This window comes from Micropterus salmoides, unplaced genomic scaffold, assembly GCF_014851395.1.
Source record: "Micropterus salmoides isolate LMB-PRFRI ecotype aquatic unplaced genomic scaffold, ASM1485139v1 Ms_hic_scaffold_8, whole genome shotgun sequence".
Taxonomy (NCBI): Eukaryota; Metazoa; Chordata; class Actinopteri; order Centrarchiformes; family Centrarchidae; genus Micropterus; species Micropterus salmoides.
In genome coordinates this window covers 27,212,874-27,230,339 of record NW_024044570.1, presented here as the reverse complement: position 1 = coordinate 27,230,339, position 17,466 = coordinate 27,212,874, and the positions used below count along the sequence as shown (strand labels likewise).

The following is a 17,466-nucleotide window of genomic DNA, read 5'->3' as shown; positions in this document are numbered from 1 at the left end:
AGCTGTGCTCTTGACACACACAGCATTAAAAGGTAAAGAAAAAGAATTGCATATGTGCACTGCTACAGTACATAGGTGAGAAAAGGATAGGCACATTTGCTATCAAGACTCGCCCATTCACCTCATCGTGTTGCCCTGTGCTCGTGTTGTGACTTGGTTTTCAGCTGCAGCTGAACTGAAGGCTTTATTGTCGTGAGTGAGGCTCAGACCATCTGGCCAGCCATTCCGTAAAATCACAGAGAGACAACTTTAGTGTACTGCTGTGTAACCTGCTGTAAACACGCTCAGCCTGAGGTTGCGCTGCGGACGCTCTTCAAATTTTAATAACAACTCCAGGCTGTTGGGATACATGTTTATACATCCCTGTTTTATTGTTTGAATAAGCTTGTCTCTCTAGGACATTATAATTCATGGGACTGGGTGTAGTGGAGGTAGGGAGTACAAGCATGTAGGAGAATGCTCTCTGGTTGGCTCATTTAATAAATGAAAATATAAATAAACAAAAAGAAATTAACCTAAGAAAGATATTTTAACCCCTTCACGCCGATTGTCGCAAATTTGCATCACACCGCTTCCATTCAGACTGCAGCCGAGATAGTGTATATATTCCCCTAATGCCAGTTTGTGCCTATTTGATACGTACCTAAGAACATTTTGCAAGCACTGGTTTCTCGTTTATGCTAATTTGCATCATCATTCCTGAATTTATAGATATTCTATAGACAAATTAACATTCTCCATTTTAGCATCAGCTTGAATGCCCATGAAAACACAAAAAATAAATTTTGTTATATAATTGTAATTAAATTCAGGCGTCAAATAGTTAAGGTTTCACTGACAGTAAGACCATAAACTGACTCACACACTGTTTGTTTTTGCAGACTTTTGACCTCCCCAGCTTTGGGTGCAGACAGCCTCTTTTTCTTTTTCCTCCTAGGAAAGGTAAGATTTCTACCTTCATTTGCCACAACCCTCCTCCATCTGCTCTGACAATCTGTTAACATAGAAGCAAAATGAAACTGTGAACATCTAATTACCCAGGAAGATTCGATCGCACTCCTCCTCGAACTTCTCCTGTGTATTGCTTTGTTTATTCAACAAGCCCCTTCCGATAAAAAATAATTTTAGCTCACGTTCAAACATTTCTTTAATTTCAGTCCACACTGTTGCTCTGCACACAGACTTGATTGGGAGGCAGATGTAGCAAGGTGGATCATCTTGTCCAGATTACAGTAGACATTCGTAGATGTAAGGGTGAATCCCTCTCCCTGAAAGTGTAGGGGCCACACTGATAACCACCCCAACTCCCTGCTGCGTGATACCTGTGGTTCAAAGAGAAGCAAAGCTTAAAGGGGCTAACTAAAATTAGCCAGGCAACAGATAACCTGTGACTTGAGATCAAAGCGGGGCTGAACTGTCAGGCTCTTCAACGGCGCCTGTGGTGGCAGAGCCAGTAGAAGGAGGAATGCAGAGCGAGAGAGACATGGAGATGGGCAGAGGGTGAGCGAGGCTGCTATGCTATTCATGCAAGGGGATGAGTGTTCAAGAGGCCCCGTATCGAGGTGTAAATTTCCACGGCAGGAGATTATTCTCCCACAATGCATTTCTGAAAACCAGAAATATATATGTTTGTGTGAATGTGTGCATCTTTCTCTTTGTTTTGTTTCACCAACCATACCATGTTTCACTATTTCTGGAAGAGTTTCATCACCAGAAGGATCAGTATTTTGTTCATAAAAGTAAATATAGTCACGCCTCAAGAGCAGGCATCTTCATAAGTAAACTGGACTGTTGGCCAGTTTGTCCAGGTCGTAGGTGTGGAACAGCTACTCAGATTATTTACTGCAGTTGCTTGCAACATTTTTTTCTTTTTCAAAAGTTGTTCCACAGCCCTATCAGATGAACTCAAGTAGCCTACTCCTTCAACTACTTATTACTACTATGTATGTAAATACTGCTGAATAGCAGTATCCAGGCCTTTACCAATTTATCATGTTTTCGTAATCTACAAAGTAACTAGTTACTGTAAATGTAGGGTTGAATTATAAAGAAGCATTAAAGGGAAATACTCAAATAAAGTACAAATATTTAAAAATGGTACTTCAGTAAAGTAGTAATATGTTCTACTGCCAACCCCCAGCTGCTAAATGCATCTGAGCTTTACACTTACATGGTTTTAAGTAGCCTTCATTTTATTAAATCCTTTTTTATGATCAAGTGTATTCCTCCTTAAAGAATCAATATACTTTTAATCATGCCACTGCTAGTGTTGGCATTGGTATATCTTTCCTGCTTTAATGAAGCATTCACAGCAGATTACAGACACCCTTTTTTAGGAATTCAAACAACATTTTAATTAATTTAATCTACTAAATTATTATTATTCAGTATTTCTGTTGTTTACAATGCTGCTTTGGCTTTGACGTCTTCAGCTTTACTATGGCTTTTTCCACATCTCTTTCGGACTGTCACAGATTGAATCTATATCTCTGGAGCCAGCTGTATCCTGCTTGTCCCTTTCTCACTGGGGAAGCTTTTAGAGACTGAGAGGAAGCATAGAAAGACTGAGAGAGAAATAAAGGGACCATGAGGCCGGTGAGCTTTAATGTCCACTATGATTAAATGTGCAATTGTGCAAAAAAACAACAACAACAGAGCCTTTTTGAAACAGGGTTGTTTTGCTCTGTATTTGTTGCTTTACATCCATAATTATTGCAATCATGCTCGATACGTGTATGTGTGTGACTAAATGAACTGCCCTTCGACCGGCAGATCCTTATGTTATATTGACAGACAAGGACGCATACAAGTACGTCTCACAGGCCCTCAGCCTGGGGTAACGGCTCATTCAGGCCTGAGTGTTGCCGTATGTATGTGTGTGTGTGTGTGTGTGTGTGTGTAGGGAGTGTTATTGATATGCCTCCTGTTGTGCTTGCTGAAAGATACTGACTGATGCTATACTGCCAGTGAACCATTTACATATTTATTCCCCTGGCCAAACAGCACCACATGCACTTATGGCCACCGGAGAACTTATATGCCTGTCTTTAATTGCCTATTGATTGACTCTGCTATGGCAGTGGGAGACGATAAATTACCTCCTGCTTGGGAGAGGGAGGTGGGAGACAAGTTGAGTGTGGGGGTGTCAGTGTTTTTCACAGTGTCAAATCTGTGGTTGCATTATTTATACATCTCTCATTTTTATTTATATAGTAAGGATCAGTGACGCAATGCATAATGGAACGATGGCAATACATGCCTGGCCTTGGATGCTGTTTATTTGCATAGGTCAGCGCACATTGGTTCTTTTTGGAAAAATGGTGTGAGCGTGCAGAGAGAGGCATTGTGTATTTGGAATGGATGAGCATTTCAGTTTGGTTCTCCGAAAGCCTCTGTGTGACATGAAATTGGTTCCTCCACAACAGTCTTCATTGTCAAAGTAAATGATGCAACATTATGTATGTATGTGCAACTTATTGCATGTGTGCTTGCATGAATTGGTTGTCTCATTACAATGTAAAATGATGAGCTGCTCTTCTGAATTATTAAATGAAATGAACATAAATACGAACAACCTTTTCTTTAGGTTGCACCTGTCAAATATTTCAGTACATTTGTGTTTCATTGCAGTTGTCTAATAAAGTCCTGGCTGGGGCTATTGGAAATATCACTCCCTAATCTCTCTCCCTTCCTATTTTTCAGTGGAGCCTGATGTTGAGAGCTCATCAGAGCCTTAACTTAAGTTATGCAACTTAAGTGCATCTTAACCTTTTATTTGGTTTCTGCATTAAAGCCTTATGAAAAATGTTTAACTATTTTCTATCGAGGAAAATATGCTGTGTGACTTTTGATCAATAAAATTAACCTAGTGTTATACACAGTAATGTTAAATTGAGATACTGTTTATTTTAGTGAATTAATCCTCTCATAAACCTTTAACTAACAGTGCACATTGTCAGCTTACAAAGCCACACCAAAACCTTATTGACATTTATTCATTTAGCTGACGCTTTATCCAAAGCGACTTACAATTGCTATACATGTCAGAGGTCACACGCCTCTGGAGCAACTGGGGGGGGGACACATTGGGAGATGGGTCACAGTGGAGAATTGAACCCAGGTCTCTCACACCAAAGGCATGTGTCTTATTGCGCCATCACCACCCTCAATTAGCACTGGCACAATAAGGTATCACTGACAGATGACTACACACAAATTCTCCCACAAAGGTTAAACGGCCACCCAGCCACACACACCTCGCAGACTCTTTATTATTTCTTCAACCTGTTGCTTTGTTCATTCAGTCAGCCAGTTTGTCTGTCCATCCAATCTGCTTAATTTAACCAGCCGGCGGAGCCAGAGGAATTTGTGAACAGAATTCCTCAGCTCCGTCATCCTCCAACCATGGGCTGGGAATCTATCCCAGGAATGTGCCCTCCTGCTGGGTCCACACATCCAGGTCCTGCTCCGGTAAATGCCAGCTGGCTCAGATGGGCTTTGATGCTAGCCTTGCACGTGAATGCCTTGTGCGTATGCGGGCGCATGGGTGCGGTGCGCGAGCAAATGTGCGCGTTTGTGTGAATGCTGACAGGCAGCCAGCTTGGGTATTGATCTGTAGCCATTCCGACTGCAGCCCAAAGGGCAGGCTGTATCATCTGTCAGTCTACTGAGAAGGGCATTACGGCCGCACTGATCTTAGATCACAAATCCCACTCAGTATAGAGTGAACAGGGAGGGGAGTGAGTCAGAGAGCTAGACACCAAGAAAGATAGAAAGATGCTGAAAGCACAGAATATGAGTTTTGAAAGATGCAGTGTGTGTGTGTGTGTGTGTGTGTGTGTGCATGTATGTGTGTTAACATGAGTGTGGCTGCCTCTTGAGTGTGAAAGCTGCCCTCCATTCTCTCCTCCACAGTCTTTGTTGATTGAGACAAACAGATACTCTTTTAGGCCCTGTGGGTGAGGACAACACTCAGCGCTGGCCTTTTCACCTCCGTGACCACCCACGCTTTAGCCCCCCACTCTTCTTGTCTGTGTCTCTCCCAGCAGTTCTCTCCACACCTCAGTGACAGCACAATTACACACCACTCAGACAGCATACAACACCGATACACATCAACTAAATTACACGCATGTAAACATTTGCGCATATATATATATATACTCTATGCACACATGCGCATAGCCCTAGGGACAAATAATAAATCATAATCATGTGTGGAACATATCGCAGCTCTGCTCATAATGACTGTAAAATGACTTCAAAGGTTACAATATTTCTTGCTAAGATAAGGATGTGAACTGAGCTGATTTCAAAGCTTTTTTCCTTCATAAGACCTTAAGTCACTCTGCTGTTGTGGTCTTTGTCTAAATTCTATTTTTGCAGGCTCCCTCAGTGTTATTGTCTTCATTCCCAGGCCTCTGGTATAAAATCTATCCAGCTGTAATCATCACTGAGATTGGTTTTGAGTTGTCTGAAAGGCAACAAGCTCTGTGTTGTTTTGTAAGAGATAGACACAGCTGATTGTATTGATGAAATCCAAGGTCGCCACAACTAGTCTTGCATGACTCCGCTCCACCGTGCTCCTTCACAGTGATTACTCCATTACCCTAAATCTTCTAAATCTGCTCCCACCACACATCTAACACGCTGATACTTTGCAGTGTGGCTTCAGTTTAAGCGTTTCATGACACCAGCCTCAGAGTGTGGGAGCAGCTCAGACTCGTAAAGTAGGAGTGCTAATAATGGATAGACAATAGACCCATTTGTATTTGTTTGACTGTTACCTTTTTATCCCTGCTAACGGATAAACAACCTCTTTGTGCACTGACATTCTGCCCTTTGAGCTTGACATACAAAACCACAGGTGTTGATAATGTAAATTGCTGTTTGAAGGAGGTTGTTATGTTTGCACTTTAAAGATACATGTCTCTTTGGTAAGCTGTACTGAAACAACATTACAAGAAATCACTTATACAACTGCTGAAAGTTGTATTTTAGTAGGCACAAAGAATACATGTTATATTAATAAATATAAATATTGTAAATTGAAGGAATGTAAGAATTAAAGGGGTAGGAGTATATAAGTTTTACTTCTTCCTACTCCTTTTCGCACATGAAATAGAAGTATGAAGTATGTATTTTTTTTTTATTGTTATTTTTTATATACTGTCTGTCCATCCAATCTGGTTAATTTAACCAGCCGGCGGAACTTACATGTTCGAAATAAAGATTTCAAATCAAATCAAAAAATATTTAATGAAAAAGTAATTCTAAAAAATCTAGAAAGCTTCGGTGGTGTTTGATTGCTTTCCATGACGTACCGTGAATACCACATTCAGAAATTCTATCTTCTGTTCTTAGATAAAACCCCACAAAATCCATTAGCTGAAGACCTTTCAAAGCCTGTGAATTACTTGAGGCACAGTCTGTACCATGGTGATCATTTTGGCAAAAAAAACATTCATGTTGCCTAGTATCCTGTAGCATCATGGGTTTTAATGTTGTGGGATCAATCGTTTGTACAGTGGGACTTTTTTAATAATGGATTTTGGATGAAAACTCAGTGAGGTTAAATTCAACTTTGGTTAGGTTTTGGAAATGATGTGTTTCTTATGAGACATAGTTTTCCATTTCTTATGTAGATGATTTATCCAGTACATCCCCAGTGATGGATGTGGCTGTATACTGTAATTCAATCAGTTCCCACTGTATATGTCCCCTCTTTATAAAAATGCATCCATATTAGCCTGCAAGCCTATTATCACAGGCAGGCTGTTTTTACATGTTTATATTTCCACCTACTACCATTTACATGTCATTTTCCTCCAAGTGGTGCCAGCCTATAATTCACGCTCCCCCACTGTCTTACCTAATCATCTAATTAGCTGAAATAAAAAAGAATGTCTCATATCTGTCTGCTAATAACACAGTCTGTGGTTTCGTGAAGCAAACACTGATAACAAAAGGTTACTTCCTTTTGAGGCACATAACACATTTTACACACCAAATCAAAACCATCTCTTGCATCGAGCGACAACAAGGCTGAGATGAGCAAGAGCCTTTTGTAAGAACTTCAATAACCACTGCTGGATCAACACAGATGACAAAGATAATCTTGTTTGTCACGGAAATACATGAATATTGATTGAAGAGCACTAGATAACTTATAACATTACTTTTAAACCTGCCTCAGTGGAACCTTACACAAGCTTCGATGTAGCACTATGAGATTTAAGGGTTATACCAATATTTTATTCCACGGTGTACTTCACTTCAAAAGTGTCCATTTTAACACACCATTTAGTGTTTTTGTATTTGCTCAGAAAAGTGTTTTGTTGTTAAAGAAGATGCATGTAGGTGGAATGAAGATAAATTTTGTGCAACCTTTTCAGAGATTGCAGAAGCAATCAGGAATGTCTTGAGGCAGAATAAAGCACACCGATCCATCAGTATTAACATCAACAGGAAATACTCGAAAGCACTTTATTTGAATTTGATGTCAAAGAGTGTAATTCTTTCACCTCTGTTTTAACATTTTTTCAACTTCTCTGATGAAAGATAACATCTCAAGATCTATGTAGTGGTTTCAGAGCCAGGGGACTGAAGATTACACATTGTGTCTAACATTGACTAACACTGGAACTGGAAGCACCATCAATGAAAGACCTGAGCTACAAACCTAAAAGAAGAAAATCCTCTGATCCCCCAAATGAAAACATCTTACTCCTTTGACGTTACACTGCAACCTGTTTGCAACACTAGCTGAGTGTTTTCTCCCCGTTTAGTCCACTTGTGTGTTATCTCGCTTTCGATTCCCAGTGGAGATCATTTAGAAAGAGTGTTTTTCAGACTGTGTGACTGGTGAGTGCTAATCTACTCATTCATTCCTTTGTCCCATGTTTAAAGTGATTTTGTAAGCTTTGTAGGCAGTGGAGCAGGGCAGTCTTTTAGCTGGGCATGTAGTGTGTATGACTGTATGTATGTGTGTGTTTGTGTGTGTCTGTTGGGGCTGGATGGGGTTATGATTCTACATGGTGTCTAAACAGATTTGTGTGTCGCCATGGTGAGGTAATAGGGCAGCCGCCATGGAGTCGCTGTGGACTGTGTGTGTGTGGCAGAGTAGTGTTTAATGTACAGGGCTGAAAGGGTGAGTAAGGATTAATGTGACATTGCAACCCCCAATGATCCAGGTTATTTTTTCTGTAGAGGTGTCCTCTCTTCAAGCCCTAATAGTGTGTGTGTGTGTGTGTGTGTGTGTGTGTGTGTGTGTGTGTGTGTGTGTGCGCGCGCCTCCTGGTGGATATCTGAACATGTGACAATTACTAAACTCTCGTCCGTTCACCTCGATGTGTGCTTCCCTCTAAAGTTCAACCGTTCCAATCTGATTCATGTCCATTCATGTCTGTTGTGTAGGTGTTGGCTCGTCCGCATCAAAAGCTTCACTCTATGTTCCTTTTACCGTACTATGATTGTACACGCACCTCCACGCTAATCATCTGACAACAGAGACAAAATTAATATTTATCATATTGGCACAAGCTTACCTTTATCCCCAGTGTATATCTAAATGTAATATTCTGTGTTGAATAATAACTGATATAATCTCTGATTCTTTTCATGAAATGCCATCCTGGAGAGGATGTTGACACTGTTGTCATTCAGGATGCTGAAATTCTTTTAAGCAAAGATTATGTATGATATAGGTCTGTGGCTGCTTTAATCTCTCACTGTGTGTGTGTGTGTGTTGGGGCAGACGTGGGGGGGTGTTAGTGGATTTGAAAAGATCATACTCCGAATCCCAGAGGTCTGCATACACACTACATAGACAGACAGATGGGTTTGTTTTTAGTGATGCTGTTGAATATTACCACTAACGCTAGGGATCAAAGGAGATCAGAGGCAACCTTTCACCTTAGAAGCAAAGTCTATGACAAAAGGAGGCTGACCTGGTTGCTGTGTTGTGTTTGGTTGCTATGCCTTTTTATTTGCAATCAAATAGGCAGCTGAAAAGTCTGCATACCTTGACTGACAGTATGGGCTAAAGGGAACAAGCGCTCATCCCACAATCTCAATATCAATAATTCAGGCTCTTGCACCCTTCAATCTTGTCTCCAGACAAGAATAATAATAATAATAATAATATTCCTTATTTGTAGAGCACTTTTCAAAAACAAGTTACAAAGTGCTTTAACAAGTGTAAAGAATAATACAAAAAAAGATAAGAGCATGAAAATTTAATATAAAACACAGAACACCGATATTGAAAAGATAGTGAAAAGGTTGTGGTTAACAGAAATAAACAATTGGTTTAACAAAATGGTTAAGATATGTTCAGAGAGAATGCAAGAAGAATTTTTGAGTCAGCTCAATTGCATACAAAGTCAGTGGAAGGACACATAAGAGGCAGATTCACCTGGGGCCGTGCAAACTGACACAAAGACTTATCTGCACAAGGTGAAAGTCTTTAAACTTGAGCGTAAAATTCCCACTTGTCCCTTAGCTATGAATCTGCTGTGTTACCGGTGAGTTCTGAAGTCAGTCAGAGGCTGAGCTACGACACAGAAGCCTCACAATAGCACACTCCCATACACATGGCGGTGTGTCAGTTTCTAGCTAGCTTACAGCTAGCCCCAAACATCCAATGTACCAACTTGGTTTTTAGCACATGCTGCACAAATGGTCCAGCGGTAAAGATTTGTTCACATAAATGAGGGTTAGAAAACTTAGGGAAGGGAAAAGTTGTAGTTATGAATAATAAAAAGGCAAATATTAATTGCAGGTCAGTGATATAGGGCTGCATGATTTGGAGAAAAAGTCATATTGCGATTATTGTGGACAATATTGCGATTCGATTATAATGGAATAAATGTTACTTTGAGTCTACTTGCTTGATTATCAAGTTAAACGCTAAACAATATTTATAACAATAACTAGTAAAACAGATGTAAAACAGTACAAGGGGAGCGTGTTGGTCTACGGAGGAGGCGGCTGGAAGGAGCAAATATTGGCATCGTGACTCTGGCTAAATCTATATCTGTCCACTGCAGAGACACTATCCACAACCTGGAGGAGTAACTAGCATACATGAATGCATTAGTATAATATTATAACATTAAATAAAGAGTATCATGTGTTAAAATTTCATATAATAATATGTATTTTACCACTAGTTGAATATTAAATCCAGTTACAGCTGTTTAATTTCTGTGGGTTGTTGTTATTTATTTAATCCTTGTGCAAGAAAAATTATATAGGTCTCTAATTTGTTAATGCAAAGTATTAACTTGTCAATAATCATATTGTTCCACATTTGAAGGTTTGCTGTAGCACGTTAAACTTTTTTTAATGTCCGCCCCATCATTGCTGTGATTGGTCGGTTGACAAAAAGTGACTGACAAGCATGTCGGCTTTATGAAAGGTTGAACATGTGGAACAACAAAGCCACTGATACATCTAACGTTAAATGGCCAGCAAGCCAAACCCAAACCTTCCTTGTCTTCTCCCTTATTTCTTCTATCTTACCGCTTCAGCTGCTGCATTTCTCTCGGTGCTGGGGTGCGAGTTTAACTATCTTTTGAACAATTAGAAGTGGGGCAGGGAGGGAGCAATTGCAATTGTGATTAGATTAATCATGCAGCCCAACTGTGATGAACTTCATTTCTGGTCTTCTGCATGAAAATCAAAAATTTCACATGCTCATTCACCAAGGTTCTCAATCCTCCAACAAGGAAAAAATGTCAAGTTGAGGGTAGGGTTTGCTCCAGCCCTCCAGCCCTGTGTGTTACCTGCTACAGTTTGTGGACATGCTTACAGTGCGTTCTGTATGTATGAATGTTTTTTGTATGTTGTATTATTTCTGTGTTGAGGGACCAGCTGCCCCCATCACAAGGAAAGAGTTAGGGTGATGGGGATAAGGTACTGTGGGCTTTGCTTTGTCCCTCACAAGGTTCCCTTTGTCTGGAGATCATCTACTATCCCAGCCTTAAGAGGATTACCTCATGTTATGACATTAAACTGTTATCATCTCCTTCTGACGACAAGCCTTCCGCCACATAAGCAGACTACAAGCAGCTATGCATTACAAAGCACATATCAGAAGAGTGCTTACAGTTCACTGCAGCCTAACTTTAACGCTTGATTTATAATATAATGGAAACTGATTTATGTGCTATGAAATAAGTGTTTGTCACATGTTCAGCATTCCAGTGCGTATCTTCTAAAACATGGCTGTGTAGTTATTTAGATTTATGATGTGCATCCACTGCTCTATCTCTCTGGTGTACAACACATCAAGGTTCTTGGCGTGGGCAAAGCATCATGCGTATCGACATATTTGGTTGTGTTCATATCCCCTTAGAGCTGAAAAGGAGAGAGAGGTGGGAGATGAAAGCGGCTGTGCAGGAACGAAAGTTGGATGAGAAATGAAAAGGAGGCAGAAGAGGGGAAAGCCAATTGGAAAGTTGCAGCCATTTTTTTTTTTTTGGAGTGCGTGCGCTCTATTGCCATGAGCTGCCACATACATTGCAACTGAAACCCCAGCTGGCCATGAGAAATGCATTGTGATTTGTGAAGGTCTCCAACCTTTTTCAAATCATGTATTCCTGTTTCCAGGTGGATTTATTATTTTCTGCCTTCGTATTACACCATTATAAAAAGTCCTCCTCCCTCTTCGCCCTTTTTTAAAAGATTTTTGGGTGTTTGGCTGCTCACTCTCCAAAGAACAAATTAAAAAAAAGTCATGATGGTATTTCTATAAATAATGGTTTGGCTTCTCATTGGCAACCTTCGAGGCTGAGCGCCTGGCATACTGCACCCCCTAAAGTGTCTTTAGAATTTATCTGGTCCTGCACCCAATAGTATTCATCACAATGTAAAATGCAGCGCCTCTGCAATACATCACAATCCGGCCACAGAGCCACCGTAAATCAAAACTACAATGCCCTTGACGTCTGCATTAGGCCCATAAACCACTTTTTTTTTTCTATTCAGGCCCAGTGGACAGTGGCTTGTTGACCACAGCATCCTGTATGTGTGTGAATGTGTGTGTGTGTGTGTGTGTGTGTGTGTGTGTGTAAAGCTGTAGGCAGTTGTGAGGGAAGTTCTGGGCAGTGTGACAGCAGGCGGAGACTGTCTGTGTCTATGTCTGTCCCTGGCCTGACTGAACAATGATTTATGGCCTCTACCTGCTCAGTGGCTTTGGTCCAGGCTTAGTGTGGTCTCTGCACTGCGCAGCCAGACATCTTGAGAGTCATGTCTCCTCTGTTACAGTGTTCTAGCAGACACTCATATACATGCACATAATAACAAGCGGTGACGGCCACACCTGTGTATGCAGTGATTTGTGCAGTGTTTAAACAGATCAGGCATGTGCACAGACGCGTGCAAAACGCATTGTGGATGCAACGTGAGGGAATAGTTTCAACAGAGGACCTTTGCTTTTTAGCATTTAAGAGCGAGGAGTGAGTGGTTGACTTTTTGATTGGCTTAGCAGCTAGAGATCAATGGCGAGGCTCAGATGTGTGCAGCTGGTTTCTACATATGCCCCAGCCTCCATGTCTGCAGCACATCCAAGAGCACTTTGTTCTCGTCTCCTTTAGTCTCCTGCAACGTGGAAATATCTTGACTGAATCTAATGCTTTATGAGTTGATGTTTTACCACCTTCCGATGAGAATGTCGGGTTTCGTTTTTGTGCTTTTTAAAAAGCAATGAGTTCTTTACAAAAAATATATTATATTCATCTCATTTGTATGCTTGATGGATGTTTGTTCTATCTTGGGTTATTACAAAATAACCTCCACAACACTCTTGTGGCTGTTGTTAGTTCGCTGAATACCCCACTGAGGGACAAACCGCCGAAAACCTGCAACCAGCACAGGGTGCAGCGGCTTTGGCACTGGATTAAATACAAAGCCTTGGGCGTATGGAATAAAATGCTCTAAATTGATTTGGCCTGTGCTGTTTAAATAGAGAATGCTTCTAATAACTTTTTATTAACACAGGTCCATTGCCTGCATATGTGGTGATCCCTATTAGACACAAGCCTGATTGATTTACTTTAAAAGGCTGTAATATTGATGCAAGTTAACAGGGGTTGTGTATATAATTTATTTGTATTGCGTTGAGCGATTCTAAGTTTGAAATGGTTGTGATGTGTGCACAAAACCAAGCATGTTTTTTAAATGGTATCCATCCAGTTTTTGTAATTCATAATCACAACATAACAGATTTTTAGAGAATATATTGTGGTGTTATAGACATCAGCAGCAGCATGAAAACATCCATATATACAAAACAAAAATAGGAAAGCAGTGTGGCCAGAGAGGGTAGAGAAAGTAAGACAAACTGATGATGTGTTGAGCATTGGACCGCATGCAAGAAAATTTGCATATTCTTATCCAAAATCTTTCTTATTTTTTCCTGTAGGGTTGCTGAACTGGTTATGAAACAGTCTTGGTGTAATGCTGATACCTCTATGTGACCTACATAAGCAAACAAGACCATCAATGAGAAGATTGGCTATTTCTACAGTTATTCTTAATCCATGTCACTGGGTCCAATTCTCAGCGAAATCGGACTAAATGATAAACAGTACGGAAGTGCCTATGTTTACATTTTCCCAGTTTCACTGTGAGTACATTAGCCAGTTAAAAGCAAGCAGGAGGAGATTTTTCTTTAGCAAATTTTATTTTTGACATTATTTTATATGGTGATGGCTGATACTGGGGCAGGATCAGCAAAGAAAAAAAGGGACAGTGATAGAGCACGAGTGAAGACACGAGTCTACCTTGGTCGGTCATTCAACAGATGGAAAGAGTTGTGGGATTCAAAAATCCTGAACGGGCACTCTTCCTCCGAGACAGGTATGTAATATGTCTAGTTTAGAAGATAGGCTTTTGAAGCCTCAAGCGTAACTCAAGATAACATCATCAGGGTTATGTTATTCTCAGACTTTAGAAAGCTCCTCTAGAGCCACAGAAGACATTATTTTATATTATGTTTTCACAGGCTTTGTAGCACTTGTAATGATGAGTCAACTGACCTTTATGTGTAAAATCAGTGTAGTGCTGCTTTATAGGCATTATAATGCCTAAGTAGGAAATTACTGACTGTAACAAATTCTCTTAAATCACTGGGACATGCCACGAAGGAGCAAATCTGTTCAGAGGATAGCATGTATTTCTAGCCATAAGAGTGTTTGTACAGTACCTGATAGTCTGTCTACCACATAAGTCCTGAGCCTCTATGTTCTGAGCTTGAACTCTTAGTATTCCTAACAGTGTTTTATTCATCGAGACCACCTACCAGCACCACACGCACTGAACTTACACTCCCGCCACACACACCTGCTCCCCTCTCAGTGCTCTCAGCAGGCCTGCTGCCAGTCTCCTCAGCAGTCAGCCAATCAGCCACTGCTCTGTAGTTCAGATCAGATGGCGTTCCCCTCATTGGCTGACTCAAAAGCAGACAGCCAGGCTCCCGCGGCTGGTAGAGTTTTAGGAGAGCTGCTCTCGATTGTTTTGTTGTAGAATCAGACATCCCGTATTCAGGGCAGGGCTGTTTCATTAGTTTAATGCTTCACCAGGTTAGAGGTTTCATTAGCTAAATGCACCCTTTCTTCTCTAATCAGATCAGCGAAATCAGATGATCACATGAGGGGATCTCCTGCTGTACCAAATATTCGAAGTACAATTGCTGTCCCATGCGGTTTTGTCAAACTATCCCTGTTTCTCAGACTCCCTTTTTCCCTCTTCCTCACTCACTTCTTCTCATTCAATCACAGTTATTGCTTTCTCCCACAAAGATTGTACATGCCAAATATGTAAAAAAAAAAAAAAAAAAAAATGCATTCTGGAAGCTACTACTTCTGGCTGTGTGTGTTTGTGCATTTTCTTTCCTGTCTTTTGTCAATCATTCTTACCCAATGCTGCACTCATGGCGAGGGATGAATCCACAATTGGCCCATACTGTTTCTCGGACGACTAACTTCAAGCAGAAAACTCAATCTTCTCAAATGTTTCATTCTAAAAAGGCAGCTCTGGACTGACGTGAATGTAGCCAGCAAAATTCAGGGCCTTGAATTCAGCAAATTGAAATACCTTTTACACTGAATGTAGTAGATAACCATTATCTGAGTTTCACTGTAGAGTTTGGGCTGTGCTTTAGGTGCAGGGTGGCTCCTGATAGGTGAACATTGTACAGCAAAATGAAAGAAATTGCTCATTTTATTGTCACCAAAAAAATCAAAGGTTTTACAATTTGAAAAGTGCCAGCAGGTGAAGCTCATTTTAGCTGGTCCTTATCTCTCTGATGTTGAGCCCATAGGTATTCTTGAACCTCTGACCTCACTTCCCTGGGCCCATGCTTTTGTTTTCACATGCCGGAGCAGTTCTCTTAAACTTTGATCACTTTCTTGTCTGTCTTCGTCACCAGGCACACATTCAGGTGATGCAGTGCAGATTCGTCAGTGTTTGTCATGTGTGTAGGTATATTTTTGTAGGATGCTAATGTCTTTGCCAGGACTTCCTTCACAACATTCATCTATTTTAGGGCTGCAGCTAACGATGATTTTAGTATTCAAAGCTTCTATAGATTATTTCAACGATTCATCGATGCGTCGTTTAAGAAGTACTTTTGCTTGGCGCCGGCGAGCGGGATCAACTGTGCACGTTTATAGGTGATAGATATTTATTAGTCCTTTCGGAAATTCAAAGTGTGTCATACAGCAAACATCAGACCAACAACTAGACAGCTGCTTTACAAACACAAACATCACCCCAGTGCTATACAAGTTATACTACAGGCTCCTGCAGACTACACGACTTTCAGCGTCGGCCGATGGCCATGCCGTTCACACAACTTGCCGTAATATGACGGCCGTCTTGAAATCGTTGTGGCGTTTACACTACTTGACTGATCGGTGACAGGGGGTCACTCACACTACAGGAGCTGACAACACCTATGGCACCCGACGCTGGTTTCCAAACCACTTTTATCAAGAAAACACACGTGAAATGTTAAGCGGGAAATGAGCGATCCTGCACACGAAACAGCTGTTGTTTGTTATTATAGAGATGGCAATTATAAAGACAAAGAATATGGTTGAAAGGATGGATTAGTACACGCAGGTAGCAGGGATTGTCTGAGCTACAAAGAGAGCTGGTGGTGAGTTAAAAAGTGCAGCTCCCCGACACCCAGTTAACTCATGACTGTGAGGTTACAACTCACGGCCCAAAAAGGAGAACAACAAACGCACGTGTGGACATTTACAGCTGAGGTCTGCGGCTTACTTTGGCTAGCCTTCAACTCAATCAATCATGATTTCAGTTAAATGCTAAACTTACTGTTACCTTAAGATAGCAAAAAATCATGCGGCCCAGATCTGGCCCAGATCCTTCATAAGTTCTGGGCCAGATCTGTAAAACGGACCCGGGCCGGTGTCCTTTAGCACAACGGGCCAATGCCGGCGAGGATCCTGTTTTCACATCTGGACTGGCACTGGGCCAGCCCCATTTATTAGTTCTGGCCTCTTTCATAACCTTGATCTATACCCACAAAACCTATACAAAAATGTGGATTTTTTTGTTATGGCAGGAGCTGGTCTATATAATGTATAACAAATAGTGACTTGTATATCACTAAGGTACACTAAGATTTCTTGTTTTACTTTCGTTTTGGATGGACTATCAAAACTACTGTTACACTCTGTTACAAAGACTGTTTCTATTTGTCCTACACAGAATTTCAACAAAGAAAGTGATAGAACGGATGAGTGACACATTTTAAATTTTATTTAAAATACACATTTTAAATTTTATTTGAAATGTTTGAGATAAAAAGAGAGGACAGAAACTTAAAACAAAGTAGATAATTGCCAAACTAACAATCAATCTAAGAAACACATTTTACAGCTCATTTCTGTCTTTAACAACTGTAGGAACAAGAAACTTCACTCCAGTTGACTTGCAGGTGACAATTAGTTTCTAGTAACTGTACAGTAAGTAACCACACACCTATGACACAGGTGTTATTTTTAAATGAATGCAGAAGTATTAAACTCTAATAATAGCAACAGTGTGGCTTAGTTAAAAAGCTCAATACATTGACATTGCTATCAGTCTTGCATAGTGTAGTGTACCATTAATAATGATGATGGTAAGAAAGTAAGATTTCTTTCTCCCTGAGAAACATATAAAGCTAAAGCCAGGAGACACACGAGATTCTACAGCCTAAACACACAAGATAACGTTTTAATTAGGGACAAGCAATAAGTTTGTCTTGATAGATGATTACTGCCAGCCATTTAGATTTTAACCATTTTCCATGACCCTGGTATAAATAACAAAGATTTTATAGCCAAAATACAATATCCAACTACAACTAGTCATGTGAAACCCTGAAAAAAAATGTAAAATGTTCATACACATTGTTTTGGTGGCTTTACGGGAGACATTGATGAGGCAAGT

The 17,466-nt window shown here is 40.5% G+C and overlaps 1 protein-coding gene across 4 annotated transcripts in view; it reads left to right on the top strand.

The window, feature by feature from the left end:
- The window catches only part of tspan9a (tetraspanin 9a), a 177,794-nt gene that overhangs the window by 44,875 nt on the left and 115,453 nt on the right, over positions 1–17,466 (top strand). For 2 of the 4 annotated variants that reach the window (XM_038707024.1, XM_038707022.1), the window contains one exon: positions 882–942. The exons of the other annotated variants lie outside the window; for them this stretch is intronic. The gene's annotated coding sequence lies outside the window, so the exon portion shown is untranslated. The remainder of the gene's footprint in view (positions 1–881; positions 943–17,466) is intronic. 4 annotated transcript variants of the gene reach the window in all.